The sequence below is a fragment of the Saimiri boliviensis genome, chromosome 6, assembly GCF_048565385.1.
Source record: "Saimiri boliviensis isolate mSaiBol1 chromosome 6, mSaiBol1.pri, whole genome shotgun sequence".
Taxonomy (NCBI): Eukaryota; Metazoa; Chordata; class Mammalia; order Primates; family Cebidae; genus Saimiri; species Saimiri boliviensis.
The window spans coordinates 94,157,588-94,175,111 of NC_133454.1; the positions used below are offsets into that span (position 1 = coordinate 94,157,588).

The window sequence follows — 17,524 nt, forward strand, 5'->3', positions numbered from 1 at the left end:
AGGCTACCTCTACAGTCCACCCTCATCCCTCTCACTAGCCTCTCCTGCAAACCCACACTGAGCTTATTACAGGGCAAACACACCACTCTTCTCACTCTGTTTAATCTGGCAGATACCTTCACACAAACTCTAGGCTAAAGCATGTACTGGTTGGACACTAAATCACATCGTATGCTTCTTTCAGAGCTTAAGATCTTTATGTCAGCCTCCTCCACTAGATCACAAGCTCCTGCAGGAGAATTTTCACTATCATCTCCATAGCCCCACTTCCTGGAACACAGAGTGGCTTAATGCATGTTTGATGAAGAAAGAAATGTGTCTTGTCTTTGTGTTCACTTCAGCAACACATATACTAAAATTGGAATGCTACAGAGAAGATTAGCATGGCCTCTGTGCAAGGATGACACACAAATTCATGAAGCGTTCCATATTTTTAAGTGGGTGAATAATATAAACAGACACTTTTCAAAAGAAGACATTTATGCAGCCAACAAACATACAAAAAAATGCTCATCATCACTGGTCATTAGAGAAATGTAAATCAAAACCACATTCAGATACTATCTCACCCTAGTTAGAATGGTGATCATTAAAAAATCTGGAGACAACAGATGCTGGAGAGGATGTGGAGAAATAGGAACGCTTTTACACTGTTGGTGGGAGTGTAAATTAGTTCAACCATTGTGGAAGACAGTGTGGCGATTCCTCAAGGATCTAGAAATAGAAATACCATACCATTTGACCCAGCAATCCCATTACTGGGTATACACCCAAAGGATTATACATCATTCTATCATAAAGACACATGCACACATATGTTCATTGTGGCACTGTTTATAATAGCAAAGACCTGGAACCAACCCAAATGCCCATCAAGGATAGAATGGATAAAGAAAATGTGGCACATATAAACCATGGAATACTACACAGTCATAAAAAGGATGAGTTCATGTCCTTTGCAGGGACATGGATGAATCTAGAAGCCATCATTCTCAGCATACTGATGCAAGAACAGAAAACCAAACACCACATATTCTCACTCATAGGTGAGTGTCGAACAATGAGAACACATGGACACAGGGAGGGGAACATCACACACTGGGGTATGTTGGAGCATGGGGGGTTAGGAGAGGGATAGCAGGGAGTGGGGAGATTGAGGAGAGATGTAACATTGGGAGAAATACCTAATGTAAGGCACAGGGGATGGAGGCAGCAAATCACCATGGCAAGTGTATACCTATGTAATAATCCTGCAAGATCTGCACATGTATCCCAGAAATTAAAATATAATAAAAATATATTAAAAATAAAAAAATAAAACTGCAAATGGAACAATAATTAGGATAGCTTAGTTTTATATGGAATCAGACTAATAAACCAAATGACCTATAAAAAAAAGAAAAAAGAAATGTGTCTTTCACAAAATTATCACCTGTAGTGAATGGTGTCTCATAGATTCACTTTCTATTTATTTATTTAATTATTTCCCACCTGGGCAGAGCACTGTGGTAAAGATAATATAACAGTGACAGAAGAAGCAGACAGCAGATTATATTGCCAAGAGTATTTCAGTTGTAATGGGAAAAAGACAGATCTAAATACCATCAAGTACTATTTTTCACAGCAAATTCCAGTTTGGTAGTCAACCTAGATTATGCAACATCCAAACGGTTTTCTCCAGTAGAATAAAATAACAGTAGATCTTGATTGTAACTATTTTGAACATTATTTTTATTACATTTTCTTTATATGAAAGTGAATGCAGAATACAGCATGTAAGATTCCCTCCAAATGTAAGAGTAGATGATTACTAAACACACTGCCAATTTTAAATTTAAAATTTAGATATTTATGCATAAATATGATCCTAAGTGTGGACTAGAAATGTATAGAGCCAAAAAATTATATTGGGATATAGCTGTGATAAGGACCATAGTAGTCATAGCAAATGTTGGCAATTTAATAGCAACACAATAAACAGATGAAACATGCAAACTTTATAAAGAGGCAACCAATGTGACATTTAAAAGATCCAATTAATCATATGCTTTGTATTTTAATAATGTAATTCTATATGAATGTCACTCAAATGATTGGCTAGATATAGATATTTCTCACATGATATTTATGGGAGACATACCCAGAATTAGTACTATTTTTTCACTTGTTAAGGTTACCAGATGAAATAATTGTTAGTAAACTAAGCAGATACTTAATGGTAACTAGTAGAAAGTTCAACTAATCAATCTTGTAACCCTAATTTATGAATAGGGATTTTGTGATAAGTAAAGAAGCTGTTGAATTCTAAGGGTACATCAGAATTGTGTCATGGCAGCTTTCATACATCAATTAAGCATAATGACGTCCTGGGAACCCCTTATTCACCAAAACCAAAAGATAAGATTATTCATTTTGACAGTAATATAACTAATAATTTTATCTGAAATAAATTATTTAAAAAATGATTATTCCTGAATATACAATTTTATTTTGTAATGACAAAACTGTACATAAAAATAAAAATCTTTATAAAAAGATTTATATGCATTTTATACATTTGAGGTTATTTACAAGAAAATCAAAAGTATTATCATTATAATCATACATTAATTCACGTTTCTAATGGAGACCTTAATGTCAAGAGAGAAATTAAAATTCTGTATACTGAGATGTGTACAACATATCTGATATCCCCATCTTTAAAATAATACATTTGTAGAAAAACTTTTTAATACTTCTTTTTAATGGTAATTTTTTGAATGAATCTTTTTTAAGGAGACAATCTAGTACATTTTATCCTGAGTAGCCAGTGATATGAATATTTTTTACTATATTTGGTAGTTGAGATATATGATCCTCCAGCTGAGGTTACAACCATTCCATGGTGTTTTAAATATACTCATTCAATAATCCTTGTTGAATGCCTGATTTTTTTCCCTTTCATTGAGAATAAGAAGTAAAAAAGAAAAAAATGAAGGAAATGATAGTTCAAACAGGCTGCTAGTTCTGTTAACATGGAGGATATGTGACCACCATGAGTATGTCCCTGAATAATACAATGCCCTGGGTCATTTATTACATTGCAATGGATTTTCACAATCCACTATGGGTTTTTAGGCATGCCCAACACCATCAGGGAAATGAGTATGTCTTAATACTATTTCATTGCATTTATGACAAAAATTCTCTCATTTATGTTTTCAAGAAATCATATGTAGATTAAGATAGCAGAGATTGTATAGTTTTCAATGGTTGTCAAGCGAAGTAATAAAACATATATGTCACTCTGAGACTGTACATTTCCAGGTCCGTTCTTAGTAGGGGAATCATTGTTCAGTAAGTATTTGCTAAGCACAAACTACAAGTAGGGATACTGTTTCTTATACTGGAAACTCAAATAAATATCAATTTGAGCTTTCAGTTTAGCTTGTACTAAATGCAAATAGCAACAATAAAAATACCTATTCAAATCTCAACTCTTCTGTATTTAGCATTTTTAATATCATTTTACATTGACATATATCTTTAAATGTTTTAATATTTAAGTCTAATTATGAAAATCTTTAGATATATATATATATTGCAACTCTGTTGATATATTAAGCTCTATTAGAATAAAACATAAATATGTGAAGAAAATTACTCATAATCATCTGAGTTAAGCGGAGATTTTTATTTGCATATTTGGCATTCTAGTCCTTAAACATGCTTGTTCAATCTTTTACATCTAAATTTGAATTAAAATTACAGAGAGAATTTTATTTTCCAGATGCTTATGCAATATTATATTATGATACTTAACAAACATGTATGTTTTTCTTTATTTTTAATAAAATCATATGTATCCCAATAAATACATATAGAGACATTTATGTATATGTTTTTGGTTTTTAAAAAGAGGACTATAATTCTGTTTGTCTGGAACTTGATTTTCTCATATAACAATGTAATAACAAGAGCAGTAATTATAGGTATAATTCAATATTTAATTAGTGCATATGTTTTCTTTGTATGATATTATTTAAACACACACATACACATACATTTAAAACCAAATGGCTTAAATTGTTTATCCCAGTTTGTACCACACCCTATCTTTGCATGTAAGATCTGTGACTGCAGATGGCCGTTATATTTATATTTCTATATCTGATCCTAACACCATATTTGAGTGAATTAAGGAATGTCTGAATTATTTTCTGATCATAGATAGCACCAATATTGTTTTCACCCAGTTAAGGCTGGAAAGAAAAAACTCAATTCATTTATTCTGTTTAGATTCTGGCAATTTTGCTTTTAGGAAAGAGCATTTGGGGGGCTTTTATTTTGTTGATATGATAGTTTGACTACCAAGAACTGATAAAATACTTAAAATTTTAAAAAATACCAAGATGCTACGCTATTAACAGATGACACCCTCAAGATGTGAAATATAAAATATGCATATAAAACTATGTTACATTTTTAATTAAGAATTATGTTCTATTTATATACTTATTTGTAGATTGCTATCACATTCCATAAAAAATAAAACCTTTATAACTCCTTCAATCTTTCCTGAGAGTGCATTGCAATTAAAATGACATTTAGGAAAAAATAATCTGGGTTTCCCTGTGCTGTTTAGACTCTTGATTTAATAATAACTTACATGTTGCCTTTATTAAAAACTTGGAGTATTTGTTACCTCTGTATTTTTTATTAATGTCTAAGTGCTCTACATATTAGTGCTGCATAATGTTAAAATGTACTGCAGTAGGTTCATTATAACTGAATCATTTTCCCTAGTTTATTTAATTAGTAGATTTAGAGTTCTATATTTCTGAAGAAAGAAAGTTACTCTTTTACTTCTAGGAAATTTGGAGGTAAATTTCATTCATCAATTCAAGTACCTATGGTTAGTATCTCCTAAATATGGTACAGTAGGTAAAATTAGGAAAACATATATCCAAATCTTTCATTTTAATTGAAATAAATGAGGCCAAATATATAGTTTTTAGAAGATAAAATTTATAAATTCCTCTGAACTGACTTGATATTATCATTTAAAAAATTTGCTGAGGCAGCATATTAAAAGGACCAGCAACTAGTATTGTCATTATCCTCACTCTTATTTTATGAGAGAAAATGTTATTTTAATATGACAAAGGTAAAAAAAAAATTTTTAAACTATAAAATGGATCCCTATTTAAAAGATATAAGCCTGTGAAGAAATGCTGTACTGTCTTTATTATTGTATTTTTAAAGGTGAAAAGTCTATAATAGGCAATTCAGCAAACTGAATTTAGACACAGTAACCTAGAAATATTTAAATCCTTTCAAATCCACATATATTAATGTCGATGGTGTTTGAAGATAATGACTAAAGAACTTTACACAAAACAATGTGAAAAACTCAAAGGAACAGACAAAATGCTGGTTGGGTTTAAATCCACATTTTAAAAAAAGAGGCCTTTGCTCGGAATGTAGATATTCTTGTTAAGTCTCTTTCCTTATGAAATGCTAGATAAGATTTGTTCACCAGTAAACTGAAGATTAAAAGCAGCAATATGAAGAAACCTAGTCTGGAGTATGCTTTGCAGACACACTTGCAATATATAGTTAGCAAGTAACAATGAGGGATAATGCAGAAAAATAGAACCAAAAGTTTTAAATATGAAACAAATGCTCAAGAAATCTAGCTGTCTATCATTATTTAATGTTGAAACAGAAGTCCAGGTATTGTAATCCATTCTGAATGAGTAATATTTTCAAGTTTTTTGAATTACTTTGTAAAATTTATAATTAAAGGAAGTGCACCATAATAAATCATTTTTACTGCCCTTCACCCCACCAAAAAAAATAAATAAATAAAATAAAAATCTTGCTTTACTTTTGCCTAATCAGGGTGGGAGTCTTTTGTATTTTTACTAAATTTTACTTCATAATTATTTTTGGTTAGAACATTTTGAGACAATAGCACTGAGGAATCTCATACACTCCCCAGCTAGTTTCCTTTATTATTAACAACTTACATATGTATGAGTATTTCGTCACAATAAATCCATTGATACATCCTTACTAACTAAAGTCCATACTTTGTTCAACACTTATCAAACATGTCTTTTCTGTTCCAGGATCTCCTTCAAGATACTTTATTACATTTTGTTGTCATATAACTTAAGGCATCTATTGGCTGTAATAGTATCTCAAATTTTCCTTATTTGTGATGACATTTTTGAAGAGTACTGGCCAAGTTTTTTATATGACTCTTTAGTTAGAATTTAACAATTAAACTTTAGTCTCTCAATTAGTATTTTAAAAATAAACTTCAATATTTAATGAACTCAATGGAAAACATTAAATTAGACTTCATATTTCATATAAAAGTATTGGCACACAAATAATTAGGTAAACCTGTTTTATTTTTAAGACATAAAGTATCCAATTTTCTGAGTGTACAAGTTATGGTTGGGAGATGAGGAATTGTATATGCCTACATGTATTTGTTAACCCCAATTCCCTAATGAGCATCTCTACACTTAAAAGAAAAATATCAGAGATGACTTGAAAGCACTGGAATTCTTTTTTATTCCCCCCCCCCTCCCCCGCATGACTATCCTGGTTCAGCGAGTCTTGGGCAGCAGATTGGTAAAGCAAGTAGGTGAGACAAATCAAATCTGCACGGTTAGAGAAAGATAACAGTGTTTGTTCTTGTGCTAACATGGGTAACTCAGATATAATAGTCCTATAAGCCAAGAATTATCCCAGAGATAAAATTAATGTAAAATTACAGACAGTCTGGATCTAGAATCTCATTTTATTGAATAATGTTTGCATCCCATCTCTTATTCTCTTTTTTGACAGAATAGGAAGAGCTGATATTAAAGTAGAAGTGAAAACCCTCCAGTTTGGGGTTTCCCTTTCAAATGCCAGCAACCCACCACAGAGCTGTAACGCTGACGTTTTGTCTTCCTAGGCATTGTCTTCTGCACTTCACTTTTACTAAACATATCAAGAAAAACAGGAGTCCTATTTATGAAAAGGGAAAGCATTTGCTATTTTGTAAGAAACAGGAATTCCCGCATCTTTGGGCTGGGGTGGAATTATCTCATCCCGAAGAGTCACAGCTGTGGTTTCCCTTTATGATTCCCAGACTCCCTTATTAAATTCCTGTTTGAATAGATGTGGAAATGTAGAAGGATGACAACAAAGATTTCTCTGGAGAATGTCCTATTCAATAGTAGAACTATGCAATGGTGAATCACTGAAAATATGTTTACATCTATAATTAGAATTGCTCTCAGTATTAGACAGTGATTTAAGGATTATGGCATCTTTATTAATACAGCCTCAAACACTGTAAACTGGACTTAGGTGATAGGGCTTAAAATCTTCTAATATAATATATGTTTAGAGCTCTGTGTACTCATTGTAGAATCAGTCAGAGAGTCAAGACACCCCAAAGTATTGCCAAATAATAACATTTCAAATAATGAATGAACTTCCTGAATACAGCCTCCTCTTTTATTCATTCACCATTTTTTTCTAACATGAACATAGCAAACTATTTTTATTAAATGTTTTTATTTCCCTAAATTAAAGAATACAGATCTGTGACCTTTGAAGTATAAATGTAGTTAACACTGAAGTTCCTATGTTAGTATGTTTGAAATTAAAAATGTCCAGAAAATTTGGGGTTTTGTGATTATCTAATATGATTCACCTGTAACTATATCAAAAAGTATTCAATAACCTTTTCTGGATGTGAAATTTGTGTTCAGTACATGTATATAGGACAGGCAAGGTAGCTAATGCCTGTAATTCCAACACTTTGGGAGGTTGAGCTGGGCAGATTGCTTGAACCCAATGTTTTGTCTTCCTAGGAAGCTCAAGACCTTCTTGGGCAACATGGCAAGACTTTGTCTCTACAAAAAAATACAAAAATTAGCTGGGCATGGTGACACCTGCCTGTAGTCCCAGCTACTTGGAAGACTGAGGTGAGATGATGGCTTGAGACCAGGAGGTAGAAGTTGCAGTAAGATCACACCACTGCACTCCAGTGCAGGTAACAGAGTGAGACTCTGTTTCAAATAAATAAATAAATGAACAAATAAATAAATAAAATTATGTTTGGCCTTCTTCACAGATGCTAATCTCTTAATGAGCAAACACATCACTACATAATATCTTGAGACCCTAACAGATTTTTCTCCTCATATTCCATTTTTCCTTTTGGTCTGGTCTTTTTTGTTTTTCTCCTTTGTTTTTTTCTATTATTCATTACTCCATTGTCAGTGAGTTGACTTGTTCTCAGCCTTACCTCTTCCATGTTGCATTATGCCCAATACAGCTCTAGGCACTGTCTTTACACAATTATGTCAAATGCAGCGATGAAGTGAGGAGTCAAATGTCTTTCATGGTTCTTCCTTTCCTCAAGGAGAAAATTATATTTACTAATGCTCTCTCTAGAGTTTCTGTTGTATGTCATTGGCCAGACTGGATCACATGTCCATGAATTGAAAGAACGTTGCTTACTCATCTAAAGAGCACACTTGTTGGGAAAGAACTCAACAGTGGCTGCTCAAATTATGTTTTTGAGGGAAGATAACTTATCTGATTTCTTAGCCTCATATCACTAGTGTCAAGCCTTTTAATAAACATGCTATATTAATGAACAAATATATCATGCAGTAGGTAGCAAAACTTTTTAAAGCAGTATTCAAGAATATCTGACTAAAAGCAGCACATGTACCCTGTGCTTTTGAAAATAATCTCACAGAGCACCTTTAGTATGGCTTTTAAGTCATCTCACACCAAGTTAAGTAGAGGAAGAACTACAACTCATTATATTCTTCCTAAGATTAGATTAAGCCCTTGGGTTATCTAGACAAGAATAGAGACCTAAATGGAAGAAGTGACCAATGTGAGTATAAATTTATTCAGCGTATCTCACAATATCTTCCAGTAGACCTGATGGTCTCTAACAGAGAAACATGACTATCAGTGACTTTGTCCACACTTGATAGGGCTCTCTCAGGAATCCTCTGTACCTTTGGCCAAATTCTGTGTCAAGAAAACACCTCTTTCTAGGAGTTAAGTGGAAAGACTAATGTGGAAGTAGAGTCAGTGTCCAAGAATTCAGAGCCACTAATTGTAACCACCAACAAGCAAGAAAGCAATATTTACCAAAATTAGCAAACAAATATTCAGCAGGAAGCTTCTTGAATAGAAATTTTAAGTTTTGGATCAATATAATAATTTTCTGACCTGAATTTCTTTGAATGTAAAATAACAATAGAGTTTTAAAATTATCACATCTAAATAAAATAAATCATAAATGCTACTTCCTTCTTTACTTTCATTGCTTACTTTCTTATATATACTAATTGGCTTATTTATATTACTATGCAAAAGGGAGCGGAAAACTAGCTTTAAATATTCCTGAGAAAATGTTTATAATTTTTTTTTGTTGTCATCAGGTTGTATAATATTGTGCAATTGGCCTATCTTTTCCGTGTCTCAGTATAACAGGTTTGGAGGTGTGCCCATCTGATCTCTCTTCATTGCATCCTCCTTATCTGCCAGTCAGTAAGTGAGCCAGTTCCCAAACTCTGTATTATTTCCTATTTCCTTGGTCCACTACAAGTGGTCTAAGCTCTGCAGGCAGGACTAAGTTTATGAACATTAAACTTGGGCATTTGCAAAGGGGCCCACATTCAATACAATGTTCTGCTCTCAACATCTTAAAATTTTTAGTAATTATACCTTTGAACTTACTTATGTTTGGTAATTGAAGGCCTATCAGCACTGAAGCATGCATGTCCCTTCCTTAAGGAATCCCATTTCTGCCTTTTTATGCATTACTTTCCTGTATTAATCAAACCTTTAAACTTAAAATTATAAAAGAAGGCAAAAGAAGATAGAGCCAACCACAGCTCCTTTTTCTATTGCATCTTGCAAATCCAAAAAGAAAAAAAAACATTCTGGTCAACGTGCAGGTATCAAGAAGTGATATAAAAACAGTCAACTTCGTTTTGTGCAGTGCTTCCACTCTTCTGGAAACATACTGCATATATGTAAGCTACAAAAATAGGAATTGTGTAATTTTGTATACAAATAAGGGCTCTTATATCACCTTTGAAACTGGCATTGCACCAAATAAATATGAATGGAAAAACTCATGCTAATTATTTAAATTTTATTTTTCCATTAAGTAGAACTACACTTAATAGGAAATTAAATAAAGAAGTCTTTATAGCATGTTGAGAGAGGACATGGATTAAAAAAATGCTTTATATATTAGCATGTTTAATGGCTCATTTTTCTTGAACAAGGGACCCCACATTTTGATCTTGCAATGGACCCTGCATATTATAAAGGTGGTTTTGTTTACATATTTAGAGGTGCTGGTCCTCAAAGGGAGAACACTTTTATAAGAGGATACAACAAAGCTTCCATTATGCTACATGGCATAGCAGCCACAAAGGAACTTTGAGTTATTGACATCCACTTATCATCAGGCAAGGAGAGTTACTCTCTTCTCAAGGGTGGCTGACACTAATTACAGGCTAAGACATTTATATGATGGGGACAAGCACAGATATGCCTAGAACCAAGGGGATCCACTTGGGTCTCTCTTGGCATTTCCTTGCTCATTGTAACTATGAGAGGAGACCTGGAGCAAACCCCTCCTGAGAAGAATATTGAGTCTCAGTTAACTCAGGAATGAAAGTTTGCTCTACAGTACCAGATAAGCTATAAAGCTCTGCCAAGAAGAAAGCTAATGCTGAGAATAATTTGGAATAAATATATAATGGAGGAGGGAAATGAATGTTATTGATCAGAGTGCCAACATTAATAGCAACAACTAGTGCTGTGAGTCATCCTCCTTCCTCATGTCTTAAGTTTTCTCTGAAGAAAATTGTTTCATGGGAACTATGGACAAGCTGCTTTCTAAACATACATGGATTTGTGCAGTGCCAGAGATGAACTGTAGAAGGCATGAAATGCATTCTTACATTTACACTCAGCGGGACCTTGTGTGAGCAGGATAACTAACAGCCTTTAGCTGCCTAACCTTGCTATTCTACTGACATTCTGCTAATGTTCACACTTTCTTTCTGCTAATGTTCCTACTTTCTTTTCCTGCTTCCAGCCAACGTTTGAACACAAAAGGACTAATCAGTCCTCTTGGCCTAAAGACAGGACTTTCATAATTGGCAACTTTGTCTTGAAGAAATCTCACTGGCCTGTCCAAGAGTTTATCATATCTGTAATATAGGATGTATTTACCCATATCTCCATTCTTCCCTTTCCCTTCCTCCATCCATCCCTTTCTTCCTTTATTTACCTTCCTACCCTCTTTCTTAAACACCATACCTGAACTTGAGCTTCAGTCACTCAGTGCCTACTTCTGCTCCTTCTTTCTCTTCACAAGTATTTTCTCTAAAAACTATCTTATACGTTCAATCCTATTTGGCACAACATTGACTGAAGACTCAAATGAACACATTCAGTTATGTCCTTAAAAATAGTGGCCAAATGACAGCATCTATAATATATCTATGTGTAAAACCTTTTGCTACATTTATTATGTAGATTATCATATTCGCTCCAAAAAAAAACACATGATGATATAGCTACTAATACCAATTTTAAAACAAGAGAGATTAAGCTCAGATGCGTTAAGTAAATTTCCAAAATCATGTAAATGGTTTATAAATGAACTAGGATTCAAACATAAGGATATGCATTGCACAATCTGTTTCATTACTACTCACTCCTATGAGACAATTCACAGCAGCGAAAGTGCAACCATAAAAAGAGGGCTTCGTCAGGCACAGTGGCTCACACCTGTAATCCTAGAACTTTGGGAGGCTGAGGCAGGTGGATCACATGATGTCATAAGTTCGAGACCAGCATGGCCAACATGGTGAAACCTCATCACTACTGAAAATACAAAAAAAAAAATAATAATAAATTAGTTGGGTGTGGTGGCAGGTGCCTGTAATCCCAGCTACTCAGGAGGCTGAGGAAGGAGAATTGCTTGAACCCAGGAGGCAGTGGTTTCACCACTGCACTCCAGCCTGGGTGACAGAGTAAGACTCCGTGTCAAAAAAAAAAAAAAAAAAAAAAAAAAAGAGAGAGAGAGAGCGCATCACTGATTCGCTGCAGTTTTCTGCCTTACATGTGCTATCCTCCTTTCCTAAAAATTCTTACTTCCATAGTTCCATTGTCTCCTCGGTTGCTGGCTATCTGATCATTTGAATCTCTTTATTACTGTGTTTCCTAAATTGCTTGTCACCTGCTTGTTTATTATTCCTTCCTTTAGATTTTCAACCTTCTATTTTGCTCTATATTTCGAAACTCATTATCTCTTTCTCAGTGCCTACACATTTTATTGTTGATCCACTGTCTTGCTCCAATGTTTATCCCTTCAGGTTTCTTCAATGCCTTATCCATCTTTTGGTTTAATTGTGTCAGATGTAATTTAATTGTTTGTTTTACAAGTCATGTAACTTAATTATCTGAATTAGATGGTATTTTTTTGCAACATTTATTATTAGATTTATTTGGGAAGGAAGAATTTTTAAAGTTCTAATATGTGGCATTAACTGTTCTGATGCTTTAATTAGAACTTTGACTAAAGTGAGTTCTTTGCTCTCAGGAAATTTCTGGGCAACAGACCACTGAAGAAATGTTTTTAATCCTTGCTCAAGCAATTTTTTAAAATATATTCTTTCTTGACTCTGAACCAAAAGTCCTATAAATTAAGCAGAAAAGATGTTGGACTACTATTTACAGGTAGGTAGGTAACTATTAAGGCCCATAGAATCTAAACTCTTACTAATAGCCACAAAAATTTCTTGGTAGTCTCCAGTAGTACACTTTATTTATTTTTATTTATTTTTTGTTGTTGTTCACTTATTACATGTTGTTCAGAGTTATTGACTTGGAGGAACACCACTGCTCAAAGTATCTTTAGCAAGGGTCATGGACATTGATAGTTATATTAATAATTTTATGTTAATAATAATTATAGTTATATTAATAATAATCATAGTTATATTAATAATTTTTTGTAAAGCATATACTTTTGTCATTGGGTTAAAAGGTTCATTCTGTCATTCTGGTATCTATAGTGACAGAACCAGACACAATCATCTCAAGTGTAGGTGCCGGGCAATAATGGGGCATATGTTTCCAATGCTGGTTCTATGACAATTCTCTCCAAATATTTGGAAGCCATTTCAGGCCTGGTTGAGTTGGTGCCCTATTGCTATTTGCTATCAAAACTGGAGACATTACCACAAACATTTATCAGAAAGAAAATCAACAATTACAGTGTATTTTCCAAATTCTTTGAGCCTACTAAAAGAAAATGATGCCAAGAGATTGTCTCTTAATTTTAAGACCCATGTGTAATTTACTATAAAATTTGTGAATCTGTTTCTAATTAATTTATACTTAAAACATCAACATATTCCACTAGTTTTGAATGAGCACAAGTATTTTCGGTTTTATTCATTGGTTAGAAGTTTCATTTTGTCTCCAGTTACATGAGTTTCAGCACTAACAGATAGGTACCGTGAAGGCTTGAAAGGTTTTTAGTGAGTATTTTCTTATATAACACCTTATATTTTGAACAAGGTTTGAGGTTGTCAAAACACTTCTCTTTTCGTGTTATCACTGTGTTTCAGAATAATTCCATGTGGCATATAGGGCATGTGGCTTTGTCCCTATCTCATAAAAGAGAAAAACGAAGTCCACATATGTCAAAAGAGTTCTCTAAGTTACAGAGTTGCTCCATGACAGAATTTTATTCTAAACTTAGTCTTTCAACTTCATTTCACATTTTTTTCTAATATATATTTACACTTTTCATCTTAATAGATGGATTTATAAAGAATGAACTCAAGTATAGACATGCACCTTTGATAATGTGTTAAAAATATGTATCTTCCAAAAATAGAGTGTTGCAAACAAATATTGGACAATACAGAAATATGCATAATGTCCATTTGTAACTGACCCCATTTTTCATGTCAAAATATAGCCCTTATGTAATGCAGTCTAAGTGGAGTTGAAGAGATATGTCATTTACCTAGATCCCCACCTCTCTGCCTTTCTCTTTGTCTCTCTCTCTCTGCAGCTCTCTCTCTCTCTCTCTCTCTCTCTCTCTCACACACACACACACACACACACACACACACACAGACAGACACACACACACGTTTGGTTAATATTGTCTCTTTTAAAACCCTATTGTAAGTATTTGGCATATATTTTTATATTTTATTGGCTAGAAAACAGGCTTATGAAAGCCATTTATTTGGACTTGGTAAAACACCTCCCTTGGTATCTTGGTGCCATATTCAAAACTCAAAGCCAATTATTACTTTTCATCACTAACCAAATAAAAAAATAGATGAACAAGGAATTATCAGAATGCATTTGAACCACAGTTCTAAGCAGACATAAATATTGCTTTAATTATGCAAGATAATTGCATAAATCTTGTTAGTTTTCTAAATAATCAGAAATACTCAGAAATTCAAAGGCTTTTAACATAGCATAGTTCAATTGACATGTTTTACAGATTAAAACTTCCAGAGTGTTTAGAGTTTTATATAAAATCAAAAAGCTTCTACATAAATCTCATAGCTTATGTATTCATTGGCCTATTCATTCAACACATATTTACTGAATACATCTTATCTCTTAGGGAAGAATAAGTAATTTTTCTAGCTGACCTCTACAATATTCTTATAAGCAAAAGTTCTTTATCAGGAGTTAATGAAATCTTTTAATCCCCACTGACACATTTGTTCACAAAATTTCACATGTATATTTTTCTTATCCTGTAGGAAGAGCCAAGTAATTTATCAGATTTTAAAGAATCTGTAACCACAAGATTGTAAGAAACAATGCTTTGTAGATTGATCCTCACCCTCCCATCTGCCATTCCACGGAGCTTTCTCTAGTAGAAGGAATGACATTCCATAGCTCTCTCTAGGGAATAAAACTTGCTTAATTAGTTTCTGCCTTTTTCTTTAGATTCTACTCTTTCTATTGGATTAAAATTTGGAGCAGATAATTGTGTTAATATAAATTCGGTTAGAGGTCTTCTTTGAATACTTTTGTTAATTTTTAAGCTGTGAATTGTTATTGAAATTTTATAATCAATTCAAATTTTGCAAATCAAATGTTATTATATATCCTGACATGGCTAGTGTAATCCATGATGGTAAACATGTTAAAATGTATAAATATATGCATATCCTACCCACCTATGTACTTATTATAGACCTTGCAAATGGACCATGACCATTCTTGCTGACTGAGATAAGACCCAGTCTCAGAATTTTTTTCATTGGAGAACTACAATTATCTTTTAAAAATGAATGAGTTAGTTCTCAAGATATAACATTTTTGTATCGTTGCCGGTGATATATATGCAATGCCAGTCTTCACCTCTGGAAAGCATCTCCACCAGGCTTTGCTCACATTGCCTATGGATGGCAGTTAATCATATTAGTTTTATTTGTAAAAATTTGGAGGGAATACGGTTTAAAAGTGAAGAATTATTAGCACATGGAACACAAGTGGGACTTTTATGGTGTAAATTAAGCCAAAGTTATGTAAGTTTAGGCTCACCATAGATATGTTTCATTGTGCCTGTGAAGGCAAGGTGAAGGCTGCTGTGCCTGCTTCCCCTGACAATATTATCCTCCACACATTGGTCTACTGGTGGCTGGCATTCCTATGAGAAGGGACACACAAGCCAACGTTCCATGTTTAGGGCTAAAAAGTATCCTTAATTAAAATATGTGCAGCACCAGTGGAGCTGTTATCAGACCTTTAGAGGAAAACACATGCTTGGCAATATTGCCTGTGCTACACTTATAGCCTAGTGAATAAAGAAATCAATTAAAATATTTTCCATTAGAACATAAATTCTAACTTTAAATTGAAATAAACAGTTGAGTATTAAATTAAACTGTTTAGCATCTTTTAAATGTCCCAAGCAAATTAATGGCCAACACTAAGAAGGTCAAGTTTATCTTAGAGGCTTTTTTTTAGACTTAAATAAACATGAATGCATAATTACATAATAATTGCACATATTTATAGTATACATGTATATTTTGATACAAGCAATTTAGTATGTGTGACATTTAAAAAATGTCCTTAGGCATTAAAGAAGTATGGCCCAGGTACTTACTACAAACACAGAATATGACTTATCACTAATGAAAATAAAGATAAATTACAGTATGGATCTGTGTATGAAATCTTGACTATTAATATAAAAAAAAAGAAATGGCAGTGAAGAAACATACAGCAATTCATTCATTAAACAATATTTTTAAGTTTTCTTTCTATCTGCTTTATCTTACTAGTGGTGCCAACTGCAATTTCAGAAAATGAAACGTTATTTTTCTTCCATGAATAACATTCTTTGTCTGAAAGTATTTTAGGTGTTATATGAGGATTAATTTTTAAATCATATTTGTGAAATTATTAGATTTAATTCATTTCTTTGCATAGCTATTCTTAAGGCACAGGGGTATTTTTTAACCTAGTAAAATAGGGCAAGAAGCTGTGTACCTTGGAATATAATGAAATGAAATACTAAAACAAACAGACAGTATTTAGTAGAGCAATTTTTTTCAAAAGTAAAGAGAAAAACTCTTCAAAAAATATGTAGCCTATTATAGCAAACTTAAATAATGAAAACAGCAGAATCTGCAGTTATACTTTCTAGAAGTCTTGCACTATTGGCCAACACCTCTAGTTCTTTTCCTAGAATGTGACAGAAGAGATCTACTTGAAGAAATAGTTCTTACGTCATAGAAAAGAATTTAGTCAAAGAGGATCCAATATCTCAATAAATATATTCTTTATCCCAGTAGTTTCCATGAATTCAGAATTTCAAAATCGAAAGGATCCTTAGAGGTCCTATAATTCAGCCACTTGCAAGCTATAGAGCCCAGTAGCCCAGTACTTTTATAGCCTTTGCTTGTAAATAAATGGAAGTATTTGGGAGAATGCTATACCGCAAGCAAACCATTTTCTCCTTACCTAGTTCTGTGTTTTGAAAAATCCTTCTCTTTTCTGGTGAAAACTGATTTTACAGATACTCACAGATAATATAGGTTCATGTCCATGAATAAAATATGTCTTATCCCTGCAGTCTTCATATTTTCTACTCCTACTTTTGTATCCCCTTCCTCTTTATTCTTTCTTCTATATTTGTTTTCTATTTTTTTTCTTTTTCTTTCTCGTCTCTCATCTATTGTTTATCTTCAGGTCCTTACTCTTTATGCTCAATTTCTCTAATCCCCTTGTGAAGGAGAATTTAAATAAATGGTGTACCTCCTTTCCATGCCCAGGAGTGTTTGTATTTTCAGTAGAGGAAAGAAATCGCATCATGGCTAATCAGAGAATTAAAGGCAGATGAGAAAAATAGAGATAGAGGGGTGGTGTACTTAAGAAAGTTATGACAATCATGAGAATTTCCTGAATTTATGTCACTCTGGGA

The 17,524-nt window shown here is 33.2% G+C and overlaps 1 non-coding gene across 1 annotated transcript; it reads left to right on the forward strand.

The window, feature by feature from the left end:
• The first annotated feature begins 328 nt into the window (after nt 1-328).
• Nucleotides 329-435, forward strand: LOC120364742 (U6 spliceosomal RNA). Its single transcript, XR_005579890.1, has one exon. It is a non-coding gene; the product is annotated as a U6 spliceosomal RNA (small nuclear RNA).
• Nucleotides 436-17,524: the final 17,089 nt, after the last annotated feature.